This window comes from Anabrus simplex, chromosome 1 (assembly GCF_040414725.1).
Source record: "Anabrus simplex isolate iqAnaSimp1 chromosome 1, ASM4041472v1, whole genome shotgun sequence".
NCBI classification, from domain to species: domain Eukaryota; kingdom Metazoa; phylum Arthropoda; class Insecta; order Orthoptera; family Tettigoniidae; genus Anabrus; species Anabrus simplex.
This window is the reverse complement of record NC_090265.1, coordinates 268,681,337-268,706,281: the sequence shown is the minus strand read 5'-3', so window position 1 is coordinate 268,706,281 and position 24,945 is coordinate 268,681,337. Positions and strand designations below refer to the sequence as shown.

Genomic DNA, 24,945 nt, shown 5'->3' with positions numbered 1-24,945 from the left:
CTGGAGAACCTAGGTACAGTTTCTACATGTTTAATCGTTTAAAAGCGGTTAGGTAAGACCCAAAGCAGATGCACCAGTACGCAGCTTTATGTAAACGTCCTGAGAGAGAGAATTATCATGCTCTATCAAAATTCGAGGGATCCATTTTAGTGAACTCTCGCGCCCAAATTCCGGACCTTTCAGTTAGTAATTTTATTCACTCCATGCTTATTTATTATTTATCTTATTTATATTACAGCGGCTAATATTTTATTTACATTAATATTACAACTGTCCTCGATAACCTGGATACTGGCACTGGGATGGAGTTGACGTCCGAACTGGTCTCACACATGTTCTCTCGGGGACAGATCTGGGAATCTTGCTGGCTACGGGAGTACCTCAACATCACGCAGATAGTTCCTAGACACTCGTGCCGTGTGTGGACGAACAATGACCTGTTGAAAAATGGCACCACGATACTGTCGCATGAGAGGTAACACATGAGAACGCAGGATGCCCGTTGTGCCGTCAGAGTTCCCTCAATCACTATCACCCGAGGCCTGAATTCATAACCGATGGCTCCCCACACCATGATGTCAGGAGTAACACCGCCCAGAACATTGGAAGAATAGGACCTCTTCCCAGGTCACCGCCATACTCGCAGACGATGGCTATCCGGGATAGTGCAGAACCGCGATTCATCGCTGAACACAATGCGACGCATTTCATCAGCAGTCCATGATTTTCGGTCGCGGTACCACTCCCAACGCAGCCGTTTGTGTTGTGGTGTTAACGGCAGCCTACGCATGGGGCGGTAATTCCTTAGTCCGTCTCCGACCAATGGTGCGAGATGATATATGATGTTGCAGGCAAGCAGATGTGAAGGGGTTACGATGTGCTTGGTGCATTAACGGTGATCCTCCCTTGTGGTGGTCAGATGTGGTCGACCAGAGTCTTGACGACGAGTATGCCTGCCCTCACCCTCCAACATCGGGCTACTGTCACATCCAAATGCCTCATAAATCTGGATACTGCACGATTCGACCAGCTGGCCAAACGGAGACCCACAACGAGGGCCCTTTCAAACCCTGTCTGGTGCTGATAACGCTGTCTCACACGAGTATGCGTCATCTCCGTGTCCTTCCAGTGATCACTCAAAATCTGACGCTGTTCACGCACCTTATATACCCTACAAGGCCTGGTAACAACACTAAACACGAGCGACACTAACGCATTCTGATGGTCGTTTTACCTGTAACAAAGAATTGCAACTTCATTTACTATACGCGAACCTTTTCTTGAGCCCGATTTTTACGGGGTGAGGAGTAAGGAGGGAGCGCTGCCGGTTCCGGTTATACTGTCAAATGGATGGAAATGTAATCTGAATTGAATCGATAATATGATCGATCGATATGAATTATCTAAACATTTATTATCTTACGTCAACAACTGTGTCACACATACATTATTTAACATCATATAACATTTCTCGATGCGAATCTTGTTACTAGCATGAATTATATAGTTTGGCTTTGCTGTGTAAACAACAACAGTACTAGTTCGTAAAGTGTACGCCAGATGTCGCACAGCGATAAATAAGCGATTGTGTTCCAAAAGTTGCCTATATGGATGTCGAAGATAACCGAGGTCTACCGATTCAGCACTAGGGAGTTCAGGGCTCAAGAAAAGGTTCGCGTATAGTACATATCCGTCGATGGTGTGTACGTGTTCGAAATTATGTTGACATCCGACCATTTCTTCTGGGTGCTTCATTATTTTTTGTCAGGCAGTGTATATTTAAGCCTTTTTCTTATAGAAAATTGGAAATTCAAGAACAATTCCTGACTGCTCGGTTTGGAAGAATTATCGATCTTTTCTGGATACACAGTGCCGCCTTCTTTCGTCCAGTAATATCAGTGAGGTCTGATCAGAGTAATTCCATACATTTTCATTTGGAACACTGGCTAAAACGTCTCCCGGATTTGTAATATATTCCAACAGAATGTCCTTATTTATGTCAGCCCCGCTGAGTTTTATGTTCGATGCAAATCACACTGATAGTCTCGTAGCGATACAGAAATTCTGCAATCCACTCCTGACCTCGCGAATCATTCTTGATTTTGCTTACTTCTCCTATTCACATCAGACAGGTTCGTAATATATGCAAATGATATAAAGCAATCAGAAATCCAAAATTACTCACGATTTCATAAACAAACAAAAAAAACTTGCCCTCCTCTTCCTGTATGAATATACGTGGCTATCCAGTCTTTCTCACATTAATATATTCACAATCGTTCTTCTTGGAATAAATATTAAATGTGACTGATGCTTTCTCCTGATAAAGCTTACAATTCCATTTTTTGCTGATAAAAACTATCGGTTATCATTTGGCATTTCCTCGCATCTGCATACAAAGAACACGCTATATAAGACCACATGATAGGACGGGCATGTGGGTTCACACATCTCAATAACAGACAGCTGTATCACTCTGTATCACCATGTGGTGCCAAGTATCGCCATTTTATAAAGGAACAGTCTTGTGGGAGAAAATCAATAATAAAGTCTAAAATAAGCATTATATTACAGAAGGCTCACCTTTGAAGATAATACAAATCACGTTTAAAAGTGAATCACTATACCTCTAGCAGGTTGCCCCTATTCTGTATAGAGTAAAATTTTCTTCAGCGTAGACAACTCGAATATTCAAACACAAGTTTCGAAGAACATGTGTGCCGCTCAAAAGCGACTGTATATTTGTTACCAGTTGAGCCACCATCTTAGAACTACTATCATTACAATCTTTACCTCGAGATGACTTTCAAACACTGTGGGAAATGGTGCTAAGTATTCCCCCCAGGAGCAAAGTCACTCCATGTTACTGTATATTAGAGACTAATAATCTTGATTTTATGTATACATAACCAACAACCATAAGCGAGCAATCCTGTGTAAATACAACATACACGATTATTAGGGTGTGATTCTCTCACTAAGTTCTTAGTTGTCGATGTTACATACTAGTCTTGTATAACAACTGGACGATATCAATGCTTTTCTGCACATAATCTCTGCAAGTTGAATCGATATGATTTCACAAGTTTAAAAATCAGCCAGCCACCTGCATTTTAATCCAGCGTACTGCGTGCCATTGCAGACACAATTGGACGGTGTTATGCACAACAAGGAACCAACCCTCAAAAATCTCTATTTTCATCAACAAGCTGATTTCCATGTTTTTGACTCTTCAACATACGAAATTATCGATTTTTTTTGGGGGGGGGGGAATCTAAATTCTTCGGATGACATTTATGCTGTGCCGCCATCTATACCCTCCGACTTAACCAACTTCAATATAAAGTGGTAGTTTTTATTTTGCATCAAGAGTCCAAGCCATAGATAATTCAATAGATAATTACAAAAACTGATGCATGTAATGCAGAAGTAAACTGGCTCCAAACAAGAGAAACAGTTCTATGGAAGTCACTGACAATGTCCTTTTGGTCAAATTTAGCCAAGTCGACCTTCTCTCACGAATTCTATTCAGTATCTCTTCATTCGTGATTCTATCTACCCAACTCACCTTCAGCATTCTCCTGAAACACCACATTTCAAAAGCTTGTCTTTCTTTCTGAGCCATTTATCGTCCATGTTTCACTTCCATACAATGCCACGCTCCAGACGAAAGTCTTCAAAAGCATCTATCTATATCAATGTTCGAGGTGAACAAATTTCTTATCCTAAGAAAGGCCTTCCTTGCTTGTGCTAGTCTGCATTCTATGTCCTCCTTACTTCTACCATCGTTAGTTATTTTACTACCCAAGCAACAATACTCATCTACTTCCTTTAAGACTTCATTTTCTAATCTAATATTTCCTGCATCACCTGATTTTGTTCGACCGAACTCCATTACTTCTGTTTTGGACATTTATTTTCATCTTGCAGTCCTTACCCAGGACTCTGTCCAAACCATTCAGCAATTTTTCAAATCTTTTGTAGAGTCAGATAAAACAATATCATCGGCAAATTTCAGGGCTTTGATTTCCTCTCCTTGGATCGTGATTACCTTTCCAAATTCCTCTTTGATTTCCTTTACCGCCTGTTCTATGTAAACATTGAAAAGGAGAGGGGACAAACTGCAGCCTTGCCTCACTCCTTTCTGGATTGATGCCTCTTTATCAAAGCCCTCGATTCTTATCACTGCAGACTGATGTTTGTACAGATTGTAGATAATTTCCCTTTCTCGGTACCTGATTCCGATCACCTTCAGAATCTCAAATAGCTTGGTCCAATCAACATTATCGAATGCCTTTCCCAGATCTACGAACGCCATGTTCGTGGGATTGTCTTTCTTAATCCGATCCTCTAAGATCCGACCTAATGTCAGTATTGCTTCACGTGTTCCTACATTTCTTCTGAAGCCCAATTGATCTTCTCCCAACTCAGTTTCAACTTGTCATTTTTCTGTGAATAATACGTGTTAAAATTTTGCAGGCCTGAGATACTAAACTGGGGGCCGAAGGGGTAGTATGTGGTCCTGTGGGTTCACTTCTTGCTGGTGGAAGTGTACTAGTAAAGCACAGGAAATGCCATTTATTCCTACCAAGTCCGATACATGCATGTCCACGCCATGGCCCCTGGGCAACGGGCACACTGCGTGTACACGGCTAAGTCATGTAAGTGCGAAAAAGCGAGTTCCCGACGCTTCAAAATGGGGACCCACCAGCTAAGGTAGACACTCCCGAAAGAAAAAATCGGCCCTCCAGCATTGCTGGGAGTTGGCGTTGGGCTGACAACCCAATCTGTAAAAAACTCTCGTTACGAAATCTGAAGAAGAAATAGCCGGCCTGACCTTTTTACGACGACCTCGCAAACGTGTGAAGGACTTGAGAATTGGTTCGTGGAGTGTTTTAACTCTTTACCAAGCTGGAAACCTCAGAAAGTTGCTCGATCAGCTGGATGAATATCGACTAGATATTACTGCTATTCAAGAAGTGAGATGGATGGGTAAAGGGGTGATACAGAGAAAAAATCACATGGTATTCTATAGTTGCCACATGAAGAATCAAATGTTTGGTACTGGTTTTAAATAAGCAGATAAAACACCTAATCATGGATTTTCGGGCAAAATCGCATAGATTGTGCAGACTTAGAATTAGAGGGAAGTTCTTCAATTACAGCCTTATCTGTACACATGCTCCAACTGAAGAGAAGAGCGACGAAGATAAAGATTCATTTTACGATGAATTGGATGAAATTTATAATGAGTGCCCAAGAGCAGACTGTAAAATAATCTTCGGTGATTTGAATACGAAGATAGGAAAGGAAGACGAATACAGACCTTGTATTGGAAAATATAGCTTGCATGATATTTCTAATGATAATGGAATCAGGCTTATACATTTTGCATCCTCGAGAAATATGGCAGTGGGAAGTACAACTTTTAATCACAAGGACATACATAAAATGACATGGAAGTCTCCAGATGGAAGTACTTTTAACCAAATTGACCACCTCCTAATAGATGCAAGACACTTCTCTAACTTGATGGATGTTAGAAGGTATAGGGGGGCTAATATTGACTCTGACAACTACCTTGTGGTAGCAGCTATTAGAAAGGTACATGGATCCAATGCAAGAAAGTTCAACAGTGCTCGGCTGAAGGATTCCGAAACTGCTCTCAGATATGCTAGCTTGCTTAATGAGGCCCTGACCGATTTACCTAATAGTGAGAGTATTGATGAAATCTGGAAGAATCTTAAAGACGCACTATCAAAAACTGCAAATGAAGTTTTAAGAAGGGAAGAGAAAGTCTGGCACAACGCTTGGTTTGATGAAGAGTGTGCACGAGCAACAACCTTAAAAAATGAAGCATACAAGAGAATGCAACAGAGGAACCACACCCGCAAAGCAGTGGAAGAGTATAGAACGTCCAGAAGAGAAGAAAAGATATTGCACAAGAAGAAAAAGAGACAGTATGAGAGGAAAGAATTAAAAGAAATGGAACGGTTGAAAGGGATGAATGATGTGAGAGCTTTCTATCAGAAGTTAAATAAAAATCGTAAGGATTTCCAGCCTAGAACAAGTCTGTGTAAAGATAAAGATGGTATAATACTGGGCAGTGAGGAAGCAATACTAGAAAGATGGACCCAATATTTTGACGAACTGTTGAATGAAAGTCTAGGTGATAACCAAGTAACCTTACCTCCTGTAAATACAAGAAAATCAGACATAGAAGTTCCGACACCTACCGTTGAGGAAGTTGAGCTTGGCATTAAGAAGTTAAAGAATAACAAAGCCCAGGGAATGGATTTAATACAATCAGAGCTTGTGAAAAATGCTGGAAAAGAATTTGTTAAACACTTCCACAAACTAGTGGCCAAGATATGGGTAGCTGAAACAATCACTGATGAATGGAACGTAGGTATCATCTGCCCGATACATAAGAAAGGTGATATCATGATGTGCTCTCACTATAGAGGTATCTGCTTACTATCCATTGCTTATAAAATATTTTCCAATATTCTCTTTAACAGATTGGTGCCTTACGTGGAAAATGCGGTTGGTGACTATCAATGAGGATTTCGCCAAGGAAGATCTACTATTGATCAGATCTTCATAATTCGCCAGATACTTGAAAAATGTACAGAATTTGGAATTGATACACACCATCTCTTCATTGACTTCAGATCAGCCTATGACAGCATTGATAGAAGTAATCTCTATGTAGCAATGGAAGAGTTTGAGATCCCTAAGAAATTGATCGCCCTTGTGAAAGCTACCATGGAAAATACTCGGAATCAAATTAAGATCCAGAATATGTTTTCAAGTGCTGTAACGATCAAGAACGCAGTTAGGCAAGGAGATTCATTATCATGCCTTTTGTTCAATATAGCCCTGGAGAAAGTTGTTAGAGATGTACGTATCAACACAAGGGGAACCATCTTATATAAATCAGTTCAAATTTTGGCATATGCAGATGATATTGATTTAATCGCAAGAACACCAAGAGCATTGAAAGAAGCTTTCACAAGCCTCGAAAAAGCAGCAAGAAAGATGAATTTACAGATTAATGAAGGAAAAACTAAGTATATGCCCGTAACCAAGAAAGACTACCTGAGTGGGTCTACATTCATAGAAATTGGCTCGTATAAGTTTGATGTTGTGCGTAGCTTTACCTACCTTGGATCAGAAGTTAACTCCAAGAACAATGTTAGTTCTGAAATCCAAAAACGTATACTGTCTGCTAACAAGTGCTATCATGGCCTCAGAAAACATCTGAAGTCTAAGTTGCTGTTTAGGAAAACTAAAGTTCTGATGTATAAAGTTTCAGTAAAGCCTGTATTAACATATGGTGCTGAGACCTAGGCACACTCAAAATCTGATGAAAGACAGCTCGGCATATTTGAAAGAAGGATTTTGAGGCAACTTTTTGGGCCAGTGGAAGAAAATGGTTTCTGGAGAAGAAGATACAATCATGAATTGTATAATTTATATAACGAACCAAACATTGTTAACTGTATAAAGATCAGAAGGTTGGAGTGGGTAGGAGATGTGCTGCGTGCTAATGACAGAATGATAAAGAAGATATTTAATGCAGTGCCAGAAGGAATCAGGAAAGTTGGCAGGCCAAAGTTAAGGTGGGAAGAAGGGCTGAGAGAGGATGTAAACATAATTGGAGTCAAGAACTGGAGGAGCTCTGCACTTAACAGGAAAGAATGGGGAAAACTTCTTCAGAGGGCCAAGGCCCACAAAGGGCTGTCGAGTCAGTGATGATGATGATGATGATGATGATGATGATGAGATACTAAAGGCGCGGTATTCACACTTGTCAGCACCGGCTTTTATGGGAATAGGTATAACAACATTCTGCCGAAAATCGGATGGCACTTTCCCTCATACATCTCACACACTAAACGGAATAACTTCGCCATGCTGGTTTCTCCTAAGGCAGCCGGTAATTCTGAAGGTATATCATCAATTACCCGTGCCTTGTTCCTATTTAGATCTCTCACAGCTATATCGAATTCTCACCTCAAAATTGGGTCTCCCATTCCATCAGCATCAACAGCCTCTTCTTGTTCCAGAACCATATCATTACGTCTTTACCTTGATACAACTGTTGGATATGTTCCTGCCATCTTTCTACCTTGTCTCTTTCCCTGATGATGATGATGATGATGATGATGATGATGATGATGATGATGATGATGATTGTTGTTTTAAGGGCCTAACACCGAGGTCATCGGCCCCTGATGGTACGAAATGAGACGAAATGCAATGACAAAATAAAAATCCAAAATCCTACACTGACCAGAATTCAAAGCGTGAGGACGAAAAATTAACGGATGGATATGAAGTTAAAACAATCAGTGGAGACGACCCGCAATGCCTCAGTCTCAGAAACTGACGGAAGACAATTGTAATACTGACCAAGGGACTACTTCTATAGCTCAATACTGAATCGATGATGCTTGCAAGCTAAAGGGGTCCAAAATATAGGTCATCGGCCTCTCATAATGGTACTTATCGCTTGGAAAGTAGAACCATAGTATATGACATGGTGCGGTACTAATCAAAAGTATCGCAGACTCGCGGTATTCCATACATTATGGTACTACTCACAGGTAATGGAATTCGCACATGTAGTACAGACCTATGGTGTTTCACACATAGCGGCGCCATTTACAAGCAACGCAAACCTATGGTTTTCATCACATAAGTGTACTAACCACAGGGACTCATACTATCCCGTGGTGTTCCTTATATAGTGGGCACTAATCATAGGCAAGCCAGAACCCTGGTGTCGCTCATATAGTGCTACTAATCACAGGTACCGTAAAAGCCTGACGCATGGTGCTCCTGATTGCTACTAATCACAAACCTATTTGGTACCTAACATAGTGGTACTACGCGCAAGTAATAGCGACCCATGGTGTTCCCCGCGTGGTGGTACTAATCACAAGTAGTTTCATGGTTCTAATCCAATCATCCCTTGGTCGCCCCTTTTAGCCGCCTCTTACGACAGGCAATATGTTCCTTGAAACAATCCCTCACACTCTTTTCTTTCAACTTGACTAGATCCCATCTCCTTGCGTTCCTTCCTTTATTCAATTCCCTCAACTTCAGATGGCATTTCATGACCAACAGTTTGTGGTCAGAGTCCACGTCTGCTCGTGGTAGATGATGGTTTCTGAATCTCTGCCTAATCATAATGAAGTCTATTTGATACTTTCCAGTGTCTCCAAGTCTCGTCCGCGTATATAGCCGTCGTTCGTGGGGTTTAAACCAAGTGTTAGCAAGGACTAAATTATGGTCAGTGCAGAATTGAACCAGCCGGCTTCCACTGTCATTCCATTGTTTCAATCCGAATTCTCCTACCGTATTAGGTTCTCTTCCTTGGTCTACCACTGAATTCTAGTCTCCCATCACAATAAAATTCTCGTCACCTTTGACATATTGTATTAAATCGTCTATCTCTTCATATATTCTTTCGATTCGTTCACCATCCCCTGAACTAGTAGGCATATAGACCTGCACTATTGCACTATCTACTTTAATTGCTTTATGGTCGTTTCTATGGATGGACATGAGGTCTACATAGGGTCTGGTCTAGATACGCAATGAACCTTCTCGTGCATTTTACATCCAAGCTACATCACGGACTGAGAAACTGATGATTTTTATTTTATGACGACGATTGTTTTGCAGTAGTTCGGTGTTTCGGCAGTACCCCCAACACATATCCTAGGGTTTCAGTGTTGCTACAATCATTTCAGCGGCAACAAGTTGTGCAGACAGGCGTACCAGGAACCGATGTTATGCAACAAGGTACCAATCCACATCAGCAAATTTCTGAGAAAAATGAACTTCAGTGAATGCTTACAAAGGAACTCCACTCATAAAGGCACAAAGTGGGCTAAAAATACGAGAAGGAAAATAAATCTTTCAGACTCAACATTATCCTTTATCGAATCTTCTCAGCTTCCTCCATAAACTTTCGTTACTTGATTCATAGAAATATCCTTATAATCAATTTCGTGCATTATACCAACTTAACCTTGCAACATGTGGTTATGCAGTATATGCACAAGTTTCGCGTACAGTTTCACCCCTCTCTAATAGTTACAGTATGATGATATAGTGTTAAGTGTTTCTTCAATTAGGATACATTTTAAGAGATGCATTTTTTTCTGAATTGAGTATCTTTAACGTATCAGTAAATGAAATAATATAGGCCTCTCCTATTTAAATAAAGCTAAATGTCAACTGAATGTGCTGGGGTTCAACCCCGCAATCTTGAGCGTAGAGAGTAATGCTCTATCTCTCAGTCCCCCATAATATCGTGTATGTTGCTTCTTACTGTAAGGGTGGTGACAGTGCAGTCATCATTGCTGGGTAGCAACAGTAAAATCTTGTCTGATTGCCTAAATTAATTAAGTGGCCACATTTTTAACTAACGGAAACAAGATTTGACAAAGACGTCCAGCACTAAGAATACGGCACAATCGCGGCATCTTCCTGACACGAGAGAACAAACTCCCGAAGAAAATTTATCCACGGGACAACTGACGGAGCCCTGAATCCGGATAAATGAAAAAGAGTATCAGTAGTTTGAGCAAGGGATGTTCTTGAACAATGGGTGCTGAATCAGCATTTTTCCACGTTTTTGGCGGTAAATTTGAATGTTTGCTGAGTCAGCACTATTTTGGCTGTAGACAAGGTCTTTGATACCTGGATGAGGTTAAGACATCATAATAAATTCATAACCTTACCTACGAGGGCAATTCTAGCCTCCAAGGTTCCCCTTAGAGGAGCCCAATCGGTCATGTAACCTGTAGGTGAGGTTAGGACGCCATTATGACGTTAGCGACAGGTTGTTTTGAGGTGTCTCAACTTGAGAGTGTAGGTCCATGACTACAGTCTCTCTTGTGATGAGCCTGCTTCATTAATTTTATGTCTAACCTCTATTAATCAACTATCGTCATCTTCCTGAATGTTAACTTCGCAACTCTAAGCACAAAGCACATCTATCAAACGTTAATAACAAGTTATGAACGCAGCATAAATAGGCGAGCGTGAATATATTTCCTTGCAATCTCCCGGTCTCGGGAGAGCAGTCAGCTGTTTCCAGCTCCTAGGAAGCCAGCAATGTTTTGGTCGTGTAGAGAGATGGCTCAAGGGAGAGAGAACCCTCTATCCCTTCATTATTTTGGACGGGGACGGGAGGTGATCCCAAGGGGGAAAGGACCCCAATAATGACGTCCGACCCTCACCTACAGGTAAGGTTATGAGGTTATTATAGCGTCTTAACCTCATAAAGGGTTAAAGACCCCCAGGTCAATGACCTTATCTGAACAAAAAATGCTGACTCAGCAAAAATTCAAATCTCCCGCCAAAAGTGTGGGGAAATGTTGATTCAGCACCACTGTTCCAGAACATACTTTGCTCATACTACTAAAATCCTCTCGTCTAAATCATTTTCTTTTTGCATTGTATAGATGCACGCGTCTATCGAATTCAATAAGAAAAAATTACGTTAAACAGATTTTCTCTCACATATTAGATTGAAATTTTCTATTAACTGATTGATTATCTGAATACATTCATTCTGTATTAACTGACTGATTATCTGAATACATTCACGCTGCATTAACATCGTTGTGGCAGTACAGATAATACAACCAGAAGATACGCATATCATTACGTCTATTTTGTATACATTTATTTCATTATGTTAAATGTAGAATCTGAAAGGCTTTCCATATTAGTAATGTTTGTTTATATGTGAGTATAGTACTTGGGAAATATGAGCTAATTATGGACATTAATCACAACACTGGGAACTTCGATGATTCACCGTATGAGTTAAGTACGAAGACTAAACCACAACACCCAGAAGGTCTATTATCACTAGTGTTGACACGCCCCGGGAATTTGGTGAATCCGTCACGATAAGGTGGAGGAGGATTGTGATACCGTTATAAATGTGTGTTTAACGCGGAAAACTGTTTGCTCACTATTTTCTATCGTCGATAGTCTTTATTTTCTATTGTCGATAGAACACAGTACTATTTGTCACGTACTAAACGTTACCTGTTACCAATTACCTGATCCGTACTCGTATCTTGAATGTGTCATAGGCCTACTATACTTGTTTGGAACTCCGCTTACGCAGGCGAACGTTTCTTTTTTTTTTTTTGCTAGTTGTTTTACGTCGCACCGACACAGATAGGTCTTACGGTGACGATGGGACAGGAAAGGGCTAGGAGTGGGAAGGAAGCGGCCGTGGCCTTAATTAAGGTACAGCCCCAGCATCTGCCTGGTGTGAAAATGGGAAACCACGGAAAACCATTTTCAGGGCTGCCGACAGTGGGGTTCGAACCTACTATCTCCCGAATACTGGATACTGGCCGCACTTAAGCGACTGCAGCTATCCAGCTCGGTGGCGAACGTTTCTTGTTGGGCAGAATTCCTCATACATATACTTCTCCACGATGTGCTTTTACGGCCCAGATGAGTGCTGAAGAGATGACTTGTGTTTTGTAAAGTGAACAGTACATTTAAAACTGTTAAAATCAGTGTGTGACGGTAAGGTACAGTATGAGAGATATTATCTGGATCAGGATACCGTGTGTCGATGGTATGATCTCTGAGATTGTGTATCGTTACACAAGTTCATCGAAATGTAACACTTTTGAAATTGCTCGTCGTTGTCATTGTCAGTCGACTACCAAAAATGGTAGTAAATAGTTGTCATCTTGAGTCGGTAACGAAGAGGAACCACATTTTCCCGTGTACGCTTCTTTCAAGATTAGTTTTATTGTAAATGTTTCAAGTTACGAGCGAACTTTCCAGTATTTTTTGTAAATTTAAGCAGGACCGACTGATACGTAGCTTCATGTAGAATTATTATGCTCTATCAAAATTTAATTCTCGAAGAATCCATTCTCGGTGAACTCTGGTGCCCAATTCTCCGGATTTTTTTATTATATTACTAGCTGATGTACCCGTGCTTCGCTACGGGATTCTCAGAAAGACTTACTTTGTGGTTTTCCTAACTGAAGTCAACATAGGTCATTACAAAAATGTCAGTAGGAAAGCTAGCGATTAAAAGCAATGTTATCGTATAAAATACTCGATCAAATGAAAACCCACACATTTTCTCACTTTTAATGAACAGTACTACGGTGCCGATCTAACAGTCCAAAGTTCCAGAGCTGGAATGAACAGGCCGCAAACAGCCGTGAACACTCCTCTGCCATTATTACTTTAAATACGCACACTGCTCATTCCAATCAGTGCCTCGGAGTAGGGATTGAATAGCTCGAATGCTATTATGAATCAGTGTGTTGCGTACCACTAGTATCAAAAATGTATGAATCAGAGGAATGGCATGCTAAAGAAGAAAGTTATCAAATTCCTGAGCTACTTCCCGCCAATATTCAGGCAGGCTGTTACACACGGTACGGCCGGGCGAGTTGACCGTGTGGTTGCGGGCACGCAGTTTGAGTTTGCATCCGGGAGATAGTGGATTTGAACCCCACTATCGGCAGCCCTGAAGATAGTATTCCGTGGTTTCCCCATTTTCATACCAGGCAAATGCTGGGGCTGTTCTTTAATTAAGACCAACGCCGCTTCCTTCACACTCCTAGCCTTTTCCTATCCTATCGTCGCCATAAGACCTATCTGTGTCGGTGCGACGTAAGGCAAATGAAAAAAGAACACGGTACGCAACAGTAATCCTATCTATCGGAGGTGAGTGGCAACAGAAGACACAAAGCAACTCACAGCAAATAATGGTCAATGTAATGTTATTGTTGATCAATTTTATGAGCTTTCTATATTGTAGTTTCCTTTCGACTCTGTAATATTAAGGCGCCTTAAAAGATTTTTTTTTCTAGTTGCTTTACGTCGCACCGACACAGATAGGTCTTATGTCGACGATGGGACAGGAAAGGGCTAGGAGTGGGAAGGAAGCGGCCGTGGCCTTAGTTAAGGTACAGCCCCAGCATTTGCCTTGTGTGAAAATGGGAAACCACGGAAAACCATCTTCAGGGCTGCCGACAGTGGGGTTCGAACCTACTATCTCCCGAATACTGGATACTGGTCGCAAGACTGCGGCTATCGAGCTCGGTAAAAGATTATTTATAGCGTAGACTGTAGTTCCTTATTCTCCGACTTTACATACCGATTTTCATTAAATTCGGTTTACCCATTTTATCATGACTCGACGCTGATATGGACTTAGTAACAAAAATCCAAATTCATGAATATCTCTTTGATCATAGCCGGTATGGTAACAATTTATAAACATAAATGATCGAAAATGTAATCTATATATATCGTCGCTTCACCGGTAAAACGTTGTATCCCTCAATACTCTTCCTATCCATTATTCTCCTTAAGACTGGTCACGCCTCCCAGCCACATATGGATACGCAGTCCATCAGAACAATGTCCGTTGTGTTCGTTTTCCTATGTCGACGATTAAACAAAAATGAACCTTACATGCATTGTACAATAGGAGTGCGTAAATACGTAATGCAAACGTACATTCGTACAGTACGGTACTGTAAGGTTTATTTTCCTTTACACATGGGCATAGGAAAATGAACACAACCAAATTTGTTCTGAAGGACTGCATTTCCATACGTGGCTGGGAGGCGTGACCAGTCTTAAGGAGAATAATTGATAGGAAGAGCTTTGTGGAATACAACCTTTTACCGGTCGAGCGACGATATAAAATTGGATGTTGGTATATTTGTAATTAATAGACTCAAAAACTACTGGAACGATTTCGCTGAAATTTTCACAGTTTGTTCTTATTACATCTGAGAGGGATTATGAAGTGGTTTGAACGAAATCTAATTGGTAGTTCGGCACTAATGGGTGAAAAATAAAATAGGGGAAGAAAATAAATAAAGCAAACCGCAAGGCAAGTCCGATCAGCGGGTTGGCTACCCAACAGTATGTGAAGATTATGATGTGTTCCTTAAAACTTATTTCTGCTTTTATCAAATAGTGTGGGGGCAGGACACCCCTCCCAGCCCAAGGGGAGAGGATGAAATGTAAAAGTAATCGAAAACGACCGATATTAGTGTCATATCTACAGTTTTCGGGATCACTGAGATGAACTATGACACTCAAAATGCTGTTGAAGTCAAGTTCATCCCGAATAGCACACCTAGGGGTGGGGATGAAAGGGGGGTGAAATATTAATGTAGAATCCATAGTTTTCGGGGTCGCTGAGATGAATAACGTGAGCGCGAAAATGACTCCCAAATCACTTATGAAACTCCATTCTAAGAGTAATGTCCCTAGAGGCCATGCACTCCTTGAAGAACGTTTTGTTGTGTACGGGTCGATGTGTGTGAGCAGTTGAATGTAGCATTAGCACCGTAAGTAGAATCAAGTGTTTGATAAGTTTAACTGCAGTTTATAATTGTAGCATAACTATTCTTATTAGACAATATCTTGCTTGCTGTTTCTGTATGAAAGTAGTTGCAATAAAAATCTGTGCACTGACTGGAGGGTAATTGGAAATTCAAACGAGACTATGGAATGAGTATATGGGAAAGTGGGTGTGAGATTTGTTGATACTAGGGCCGATTCCTAGGTCTTTCCTACCCCATCGTCGCCATAAGACCTATCTCTGTCGGTGCGACATAAAAGCAAAATAGCAAAAAAAAAAAAACCTTAGTATTTGGAAAGTCCTTTAAAAATACAGGAACACATACTTTTTCTTTTCGGAAAAGGCACTTAACGGAGGTGAAAAGAAGTGATAAAAGAAGTGAATAATTTTTAATGAGGATGCTTATATCTCACAAACTGATGATGTTACAGACGCGAAAATTAGCATTTGGAATCTCTTTTAAAAGTAAAGGACCGAGCTCGATAGCTGCAGTCGCTTAAGTGCGGCCAGTATCCAGTATTCGGGAGATACTAGGTTCGAACCCCACTGTCGGCAGCCCTGAAGATGGTTTTCCGTGCTTTCCTATTTTCACACGAGGCAAATGCTGGGGCTGTACCTTAATTAAGGCTATGACCGCTTCCTTCCCACTCCTAGCCCATTCCTGTCCCATCGTCGCCATAAGACCTATCTGTGTCGGTCGGACGTAAAGCAACTAGCAAAAAAAAAAGTAAAGGGGTTAAATTCTTTTTATGGGGATTCTTATAGCCTATCTCAAAAATTGAAAATGTTACTTTTTTTTTTTCGATTTCAAAGAAGACTGTTTCTCATATGTACCGTTCTATGTTGCATGGTCATCTTAGCCCCAACAGGCAATAACGTGGTTTACAAAGCGTTTCCGGGAAATGAAACTCAATTTGTCGGTGAATGTTTATACTTTAGGGATTTTCAGATAATGTCTTAGTACAGTACCGAGGAACGATTACTTTTATTAATTTACGAAATTCACGCGAGCGAAGCCGCGGGTCCTGCTAGTACTATATCACTTTAGTTATATAGTATTTATCGATACGATCATTAATAACATAAATATTTGAAAATTAAACTTTATGCCTTCCATTTAACCATTTCACTACCATTTCACTCAGCGTGAATAATATTACTTATGGCCTAAATTATAGCGACTTAACTTTGCATACCGATTTTCATTAAGATAGGACCACTAATAACAAATATTTGAGAATTAAATTTTAGGCCTTCCTCTAAACTACCATTTCAGTCAGCGTGAATAAAATTATTTACGGCCTAGATTGTAGCGACTTGTTCCCCGACTTTGCATACCGATTGTCATTAAATTATCTTCAGCCGTTTTCTCGTGATGCGTGTACAGACAGACAGAAAATACTGAAAATTAAAAAGTGCATTTCCTTGTTACTGTGGACACGACTGATACAGAAATACCATCTTTTTTAAAAAATTCTGAGTAATGTACAGACAAAACTCGTATATATATGTGTGTATGTATGTATGTATGTTGGGTATTCAGCCCGAAGGCTGGTTGGATCCTCAACAGGTTCACCATTAGCTGTCATAGATGGCCTAGGTGTCATTGAAGAGGCGTACTAGGGAAATGAGAAGTGAGGTAGTTTCCCGTTGCTTTCCTCACCGAGCCAGAAGTTGCTACTGCACATCAGTCTGCCAAGCCCACTGAAATGCCTGCACCAACCGAGCCTATGAGCGACATTTTCACACCATTCATAGCAGGGACTGGCTGCATAAGGAATGGCATTACTAGCGTCACTCATACTTCAGCCACTTTCATATTGTCAAAGCCAAGGAAGTTATTATTATTATTATTATTATTATTATTATTATTATTATTATTATTATTATTATTGGGAAAGACCTAGCAGTGGGAAGGAAGCGCCGTGGCCTTAATTAAGGTACAGCCCCAACATTTGCCTCGTGTGAAAATGGAAAACCATCTTGAGCTGCCGACAGTGGGGTTCGAACCCACTATCTCCTGGATGCAAGCCCACAGCTGTGCGGCCCTAAATGCACGGCCAATTCGTCCGGTATTATGATTATTATTATTATTATTATTATTATTATTATTTCTTTTTACAATTTGTTTTACGTCACATCGACACACATATGTCTTATGGTGACGATGGTATGGGAAAGACCTAGCAGTGGGAAGGAAGCGCCGTGGCCTTAATTAAGGTACAGCCCCAGCATTTGCCTGGTGTAAAAATGGAAAACCATCTTGAGCTGCCGACAGTGGGGTTCGAACCCACTATCTCCTGGATGCAAGCCCACAGCTGTGCGGCCCTAACCGCACACACCATCTTGCCAGCAAAGGCATATAATAATAATAATAATAATAATAATAATAATAATAATAATAATAATAATTTTATTCGTCCGGTATTATTATTATCTATATACATATTTAAAAAGTTTATGAAAAATAAATTCAGTCAGTCCGGCCATTCTATCCGGTCTATTTCCTTCATTTTTTTAACTGAAAGGTATTCATGCACAGATTTGTCATCAGGTACAATAAATCACTTAACTTCCGCCTCCCTCAAATTATTTGATTTTTCAATTTTTTTGTCTCTTTGAAGCAATAATATCTTTGGTTCTAATTGAGGTACGGAATTCGTTTTGACCTAAGAACACTCAGTGGATCATGCTCTTTCATTTCAGCTCTTAACTATTCAAATTGGTTGATTCTGAGGAAAGTTGTGAGTGCACATTCAATTTGACGTCTCATTTCTTCAACTTTTTTTCTCGTTGAAGCAATCATATCTTTCGTTCTAATTGAGGTACGCAGTTCGTTTTCGTCTAAAAACACTGAGTGGATCAAGCTATTTCCTTTGAGGTGATAAATACTTAAATTGGTAGATTCTGAGAAAAGTTATTAGTACATTTGTCTCCATGACGAAGATCTTTGAAGGACTTTTTAACAGTTCGGTGCGTAGTGTTGTTCCAAGGAACGTTTAATTCAATTTCTTTGTGTGATGTATTTTCAAGTGTTTTGTTGACATAATATTACATTCTATTACCACAGCAGATCATGTGCTTTATTTCATTAACTCGAAACTTTGCAAATACATCCGTGAGGATAGTAACGAACAACACCATACTTTGTACATTGCGGGCGGAGCCAGCGGGAAACTGCTAGTTATTATTATTATTATTATTATTATTATTATTATTATTAATTTGCCAACTGTAATGTGGGTATAGAAGGTACAAGGTAGTTACAAGGTAATCGGACCAATTTGCAATTCGCTGGTCAATAAAAAACAAGAGGTTTCTGGCTGAGGCCAAGCCGCTAATATTGACCGAAATACTGTTCGTTAGACCTAGGAGTTTCAACCAGCATAGTTTTTATATACGACCATTAACAGATAGTACCACGGCATTGCATTTTCGCTATCAGAGCGAACAACTGTGAGAAAGATCAAAATCGTCAAGAGTATTTGGCTCGCAAGCACATTACGGTATATGTTTTTCGACTATTAGTATACCATCTAATTTATTAAGTACGACTATGAAAGTTAGTTGCTGAAAGAACAAACACAATTTTGTAATAACATTGCACAGGCGTCAACCAACGTACCGTATCTCTAATTCACACCCCTAATCAATATGTTCTCTGATACTCCCCTAATGGAAGCATGGGTATTGTAGTTGGGAATTCATTTTGGCTGATGATATCGAGAACTAATTTCCAATTTCCAATTAGCAAAATTTGTTCGTTCAAAATGTATATTCACTGATTTCGTTCTGCGTATACCTGCGATCAATACACTCATTAGGGAACGGGTTATGACATGAGAAACGTTTTCATGCATGAAACCTAGGACCTAGTGAAGGTTTTCGTTTTCCTCCCCGAAGGTAACGCCTTCTCTCTGGCCAGGATGAAACCTCCACGTACTTCTACGAGAGATTTACGAACTGAGTGTTACTATTTTCAACACGTTTCCGAACGCAGCAGTTGCCCTGATTTTGACAGACAAACGAGATTTTGGCACAATAATTAACTTTCAGATACTCGACAAGAAAGAATTTGCCCGAGCAAGAACTTTAGAGTAAATGCACAAACATATGACCCTATATCTCCCAATAAACCCACTACTCTTTGTTTATGACATAATTTATAAGAAGACAAACAGAAGGAATATCCACACTTGCCGTTAACAAGAGCGATGGTTATTTACAGGTAAAATAACAAAGAAATGTGACATTTTGATACTGAGGTCCGTCAGTGAGACGTCCGTTCTCACAGCTATCGTAGGAACATCCCCGCCGTGAAGGTGTTCATCCATCGCTATTACAAGATATTTCTAAGAAACAAACAAACAAAGTTTGGCTTTCGCCCATAATGTTATTAGATCGGAAGAAAATTCTACGTGTTTCTACACTTCGGAACTTAATACTAATGCTTTGTTATTAAAATGCTTCAACTATTAGAAGTCTTAAGGTACATCTGACTCAGAATTTTGCCCTAAAAGTATTTTTAACGCGTCATTAAATCATACGACATGTGTCTTCCGCAGTTTAACATATCACGCAATATTATTTACAGGAGGCCAGAGCCTATCTAGCTGAACTACACAGCCGACAACTACAGAATTTGTACAGAACTGACGGCATTCATAATTTTACACCATACAGTTATATATCCGAGTATTTGTGTAAAATCTCCTCTTTTTATACCCTCCATCAACAAACAGTACATGGTCCCATATCTTCACCCACTAATAGGTAACTCTACAAATTTCATCACCTTCATTGTTTCAGCGCAGCCTACTAGCTAAGTCGTGAAGTTACTCTTTTCAAACATTATGACATCAATAAACAGTATTATCATTATTATTACTGTACATATAGTAAACTTCAAACCATTACGTATAGGCCTGCTACAGTATATATATTTACGTCGCACCGACACAGACAGGTCTTACGGCGACGATGGGATAGGGCAAGGAATGCGAGTGAGAAGGAAGCGATTGTGGCCTTAATTACGACACTTCCCGGCATTTGCCTGGTGTGAAAATGGGCAATCACGGAACCTCTTCAGAGTTGCTCGAACTGCAAGCTGATAGCTACGTGACCTAAACCGCACAGTCATGTGCTCGGTAGGCTTACTATATCCTCCGTACAAGTTTTAGAAGTTGCTAATATATATCAGGTCTGCCAAACCCACTGAATTTCACGCACCGACCGACCCTATACGTGACATTTTCACACAATTCATCACAGGGACAGGCTGATGAAGAAATGGCCTTAATAACATCTTTCATACCATATTGCCAAAGTTGAAACTGAGACAAGTCAATGAAAGTAACAAATTTGTTCTATCCCTTACCAGAAGACACAGCGTACGGTAAATAGGAGGTTTTACCCAGCAAAGGCACCAAGTTACAGCACTATAATGATGATGATAATAATAATAATAATAATGCAGACATTGAAAACATTGAAAAAAAGGAACGCAAAATCATAAGAAAAATTCTAGACCCAAAACTCACCGACGGGCAATATCGACTCAGAGGTAGACAGGAAATTAAACAATACACAAATATTCACAGTGATATTCGAAAACGCAGGATAAGATTCTATGTACACATTAAAAGAATGCGCACAGACAGACTTACAAAACAAATAGTCGAATTCTATGAAAACATTAGTGAAGACAAAACAGACACCATGAAATTGATTGGCGAAATGAAAACTGATCTGAAACAGGCACAAATTACACCAGCAGATGTCCAAAACCGGGTAATTTTCATGTCCAAAATTAGCAAATGGCAAGTTGACCAAGAGGACAGACCAAAGAAGAAGACCGGAACAACTTGGTCTGAAGGTAGAAACGAAGCCCACAATAAAAGTATGAAAGAAGTATGAGCACAAAGGAAGGCAAACAGACGCCTCTTACGCAGTCCTAATGGACTTTTTCGCATATATATTGCTCAGCATTATAAACATCATATTATTTTTGTATTATGCGGAATGAGACGGGACAAACTGCAGGGAAACTTTATGTTTCGTGAAGACTTTGCTCCGCTCCCTCAGAAGTGAACCACAACTGACTGACCGAGCAAACTAGCTGCGCGGTTAGGATCCCGTACCTGCATTTTGCATTCGGAAGATGGTGGGTTCCAATCTCACCGCTGGCAGCCCTGAAGATAGTTTTCCGTGAGAAATTCTTGGGCTTTACCTTAATTAAGATGATGATGATGATGCTTGTTGTTTAAAGGGGCCTAACATCTAGGTCATCGGCCCCTAATGGTACGAAATGAGACGAAATGTGATGACAATGTAAAAATCCATAATCCTCCACTGACCAGAACTCGAAAAAGCGAGGACGAAGAATGAATGGATGGATGTGAAATTAAAACAATCAGTGGATCCGACCCGCAATGCTCCACATTCCCAGAAACTAGCGCTAAACGGTAGTATTACTGACCAAGGGACTGCTACTAATGCACAATACTGAATCGATTATGCTTGTAGTCGAAACGGGTCCAAAATCCAGGTCATCGGCCCCTCATAATGGTACTTATCGCTAGGAAAGTAGAACCATGCTATTTGTCATGTACCTTAATTGAATCGATTATTTCAGAAAGCAGTCAAGCGCCAAGTCTGTCATGTTTGGGAAAATGAAAAAAACTGTCTAGCGTCAGACAAAATGTTATGGTAGGGGTTTTAATATTTTAGCTTGAAAGTATTATATCTCTTAATACTTTTTATCTAAGGAAAAATATTTTGTGCTTATTAACTTTGCTGTAAAAAATTCCGAAAAATTTTCCACTTAACTGGTTTCTGAAATAAACGAGTGTTGCAAACATATTTTTATGGGATAATTCTTGAATTTTGAAAGGATTTTGTCATAAAACCCACATTTGTGAAAACAGAAAATATTTTAATAGGTTTAGACTGCATTGCTGATACAAGTATAATAATTAAAAGGATGAAATCAGCAATGTCTGCTTATCATGACAGGAGGTAATCAATCCTTATAAACAAACTCCACAGCACATTCTGTCTCTGTAGTAGGCCATTGTAAAATGCTCTCATAAAAATATTCATATTCCATCAGGCAAGGTTTTAAGGCATGTAGGTCACATATCTTCTTGATATTGATAGGTACCTAAAACAAACAATAATAAAGTATAATGTAGGGTTCAAACCAGGTACTTCCTTGCCTGAGTAAGAAATTTAACATTCTCCTTTTACTCTTGCATTCCGAATATTAGTATGCGTGTGAGTTTGTTTGTCTACCACTCCTCGTTTGTTTTTAGATGCAGGTTCGCCTTGTGAACTTTCAGATATGTCACTACGATTATAAAAACACTGCACTAAAGAAAAGAAACTCTTTTTGAATCAGTTGTTCACAAAACTACGAACATACGATTCCAGAAACAACAATAAAAATAGCTGAACAGCTGGGATTGTGGATTCAGAACAGCGCCAACCGGAAAGGTGCGGCACATCACAAAATGTACCGTACCAGCAGTTTACTGCAGAAACCAGCCAAGCGGTGTCACTTAACTGGTTTCTGAACTAAATACGAAATTCAACGTAATGCCTGACCATTATAGGAGGACGTTTCTTGACTTGTTTCAGTACCAAAATGTGCGTATACCCTCTTAGTAACATATTCTGCCATTAACTCATTTTTTTTTATTTTTTGGCACTTGACTGCTTTCTGAAATAATCGATTCAATTAAGACCACGGCCGCTACCTTCCTTCACCTTTCCCAACCGTGCGTCGCCGAAACCCTTGGTGTGTTAGGGGACGTTAAACCATCAGCAAAATAAAACCCACAACCAACTGTTATATCCAATTGTAAATAACTGGAGCGGGGATAGGGAGAGAAAACCGATAGAATTAACAGGGTGGTGTGAGCTGTATAGCGTTACCCTGTATTCGGGAGATGGTGGGTTCAAATTCCACTGTTGTTTCTTTCCCATTCCAAGTCCTTTAATATCCCATCGTCACTGAAAACCCTAATAGTGCAACATTAAAACCAATCACAAATCAAAAGGGAAGAGGAGGAAATGACCGTAGCCTATACACTGGGTACCATTCTGGCTTTCAACTGAACCGGAAAATCAAGGTAAACCTCTTCCAGAATGGGCGAGGTAGGAGTTTTAACTTCCTTCTCTCCAATATGTTAGCCGAAGTCGAAACGTCTTAAATTCATTGCAGGGCCAGAAATCAAGCCTGAATTTGCCATGCTAACTCTCTACTATCCATTTGAAAAACACTGACGGAGAGGGACACTTGAGGTTCCATATCGCTTCCTTCTGCCATTCAAACATAGTAGTATTGTCATGCAGTGAAGGCTAACTTGCATACAACAAGGGGAGTGAGTAGCCCACACGATTACCAGCCTTTCCGAGGTAAGTGAATGTAACAAGACCCTGTACAAGTACTGAAAAACAGCATTTTGGTGACATGGACTACGTATCAGCCGCACTAAGAGTACAAGAATGTAGCAACACAAGATGAGCACACGTGGCGCCGCAGTACGAGGAGACTCGACCCTAAATGAATTAGGAGAAGGGAAAGGACAAAGAAGAATTTGGTGACCGACGAAGACGTACGAAAAATATTTTGTCAATGCTCTGATCACAACCCTTTAAGTACGAAAAAATAGACGGAGCCAACACAAGGTCTAATGGACAAGATGGCGGCTATACATGGGCTCTTATGGGACTAACTCCTGGGGAACTGGCACAGTAGCAAGTGGGCAAGATGGCCGCCACGCGCAATCCACCTCTAGCTACGCGTTACGACCTGACACCTTCAGACAATAGGATGTCGTCATCTTATGGAATACTGTTGAAAGAGGCTATTAAAGGGGGTACCTGACTTGAGAGAGCATGAGTCAGCGGACTCGAAGGTCTTTAGCTGAGTCTAGGCATGATGTGTGTTCTAAGCTGTTGTCTATCTACCCTCCCTTGGCGAAATCTTGTAGAACACTTCATTGATGGGGTGGGGGTTTAGCAGAGTAAAGCTCCTCCAGGGGCACCCTTGCCTTAGGTAGAAGCCGAGCAACTTGTGCTGTTGCTGTGTCTGCATTGGTGAACTCGGAAGGGGGGTCTTTAGCTGAGTCTACGCATGTTGTGTGCTAAGCTGTCGTCTATCTAACCTCCTTGGCCAATTCTTGTAGGGGACACTTCAGCCTTAGGGGAACACCATCCCAAAGGAAGCCTTCTTGCAAAGTTTCCATGACATGTATCCATGCTTTGCCGTTTCGTTTCAGGGTCGTACCTGAGACATCAGGTTTCATCCTCAGTGACAATACATTTCAAGAAATTTGATGTCGCATCCGCAGTTTCGACAAAATCCTGTGAAGCCCTTAACGTGCCTGCTTCTGATCGTCAGTCAAGTGATGTGGCACAAGACGAGAACATATTTTCCTCTTCCCTAACTTCTGGGTAACGATTTGTCGCACGGATTCACCGTTAATCTGCAGTTCATCCGCTATCATGCGCACAGTTAATCGCCGATCGTTCATGATTAA

General features: G+C 40.4%; 1 protein-coding gene across 1 annotated transcript in view; it reads right to left on the bottom strand.

Annotated features, from left to right (window-relative positions):
• The window catches only part of KrT95D (phosphofurin acidic cluster sorting protein KrT95D), a 368,788-nt gene that overhangs the window by 211,473 nt on the left and 132,370 nt on the right, over positions 1-24,945 (bottom strand). The window lies entirely within an intron of this gene.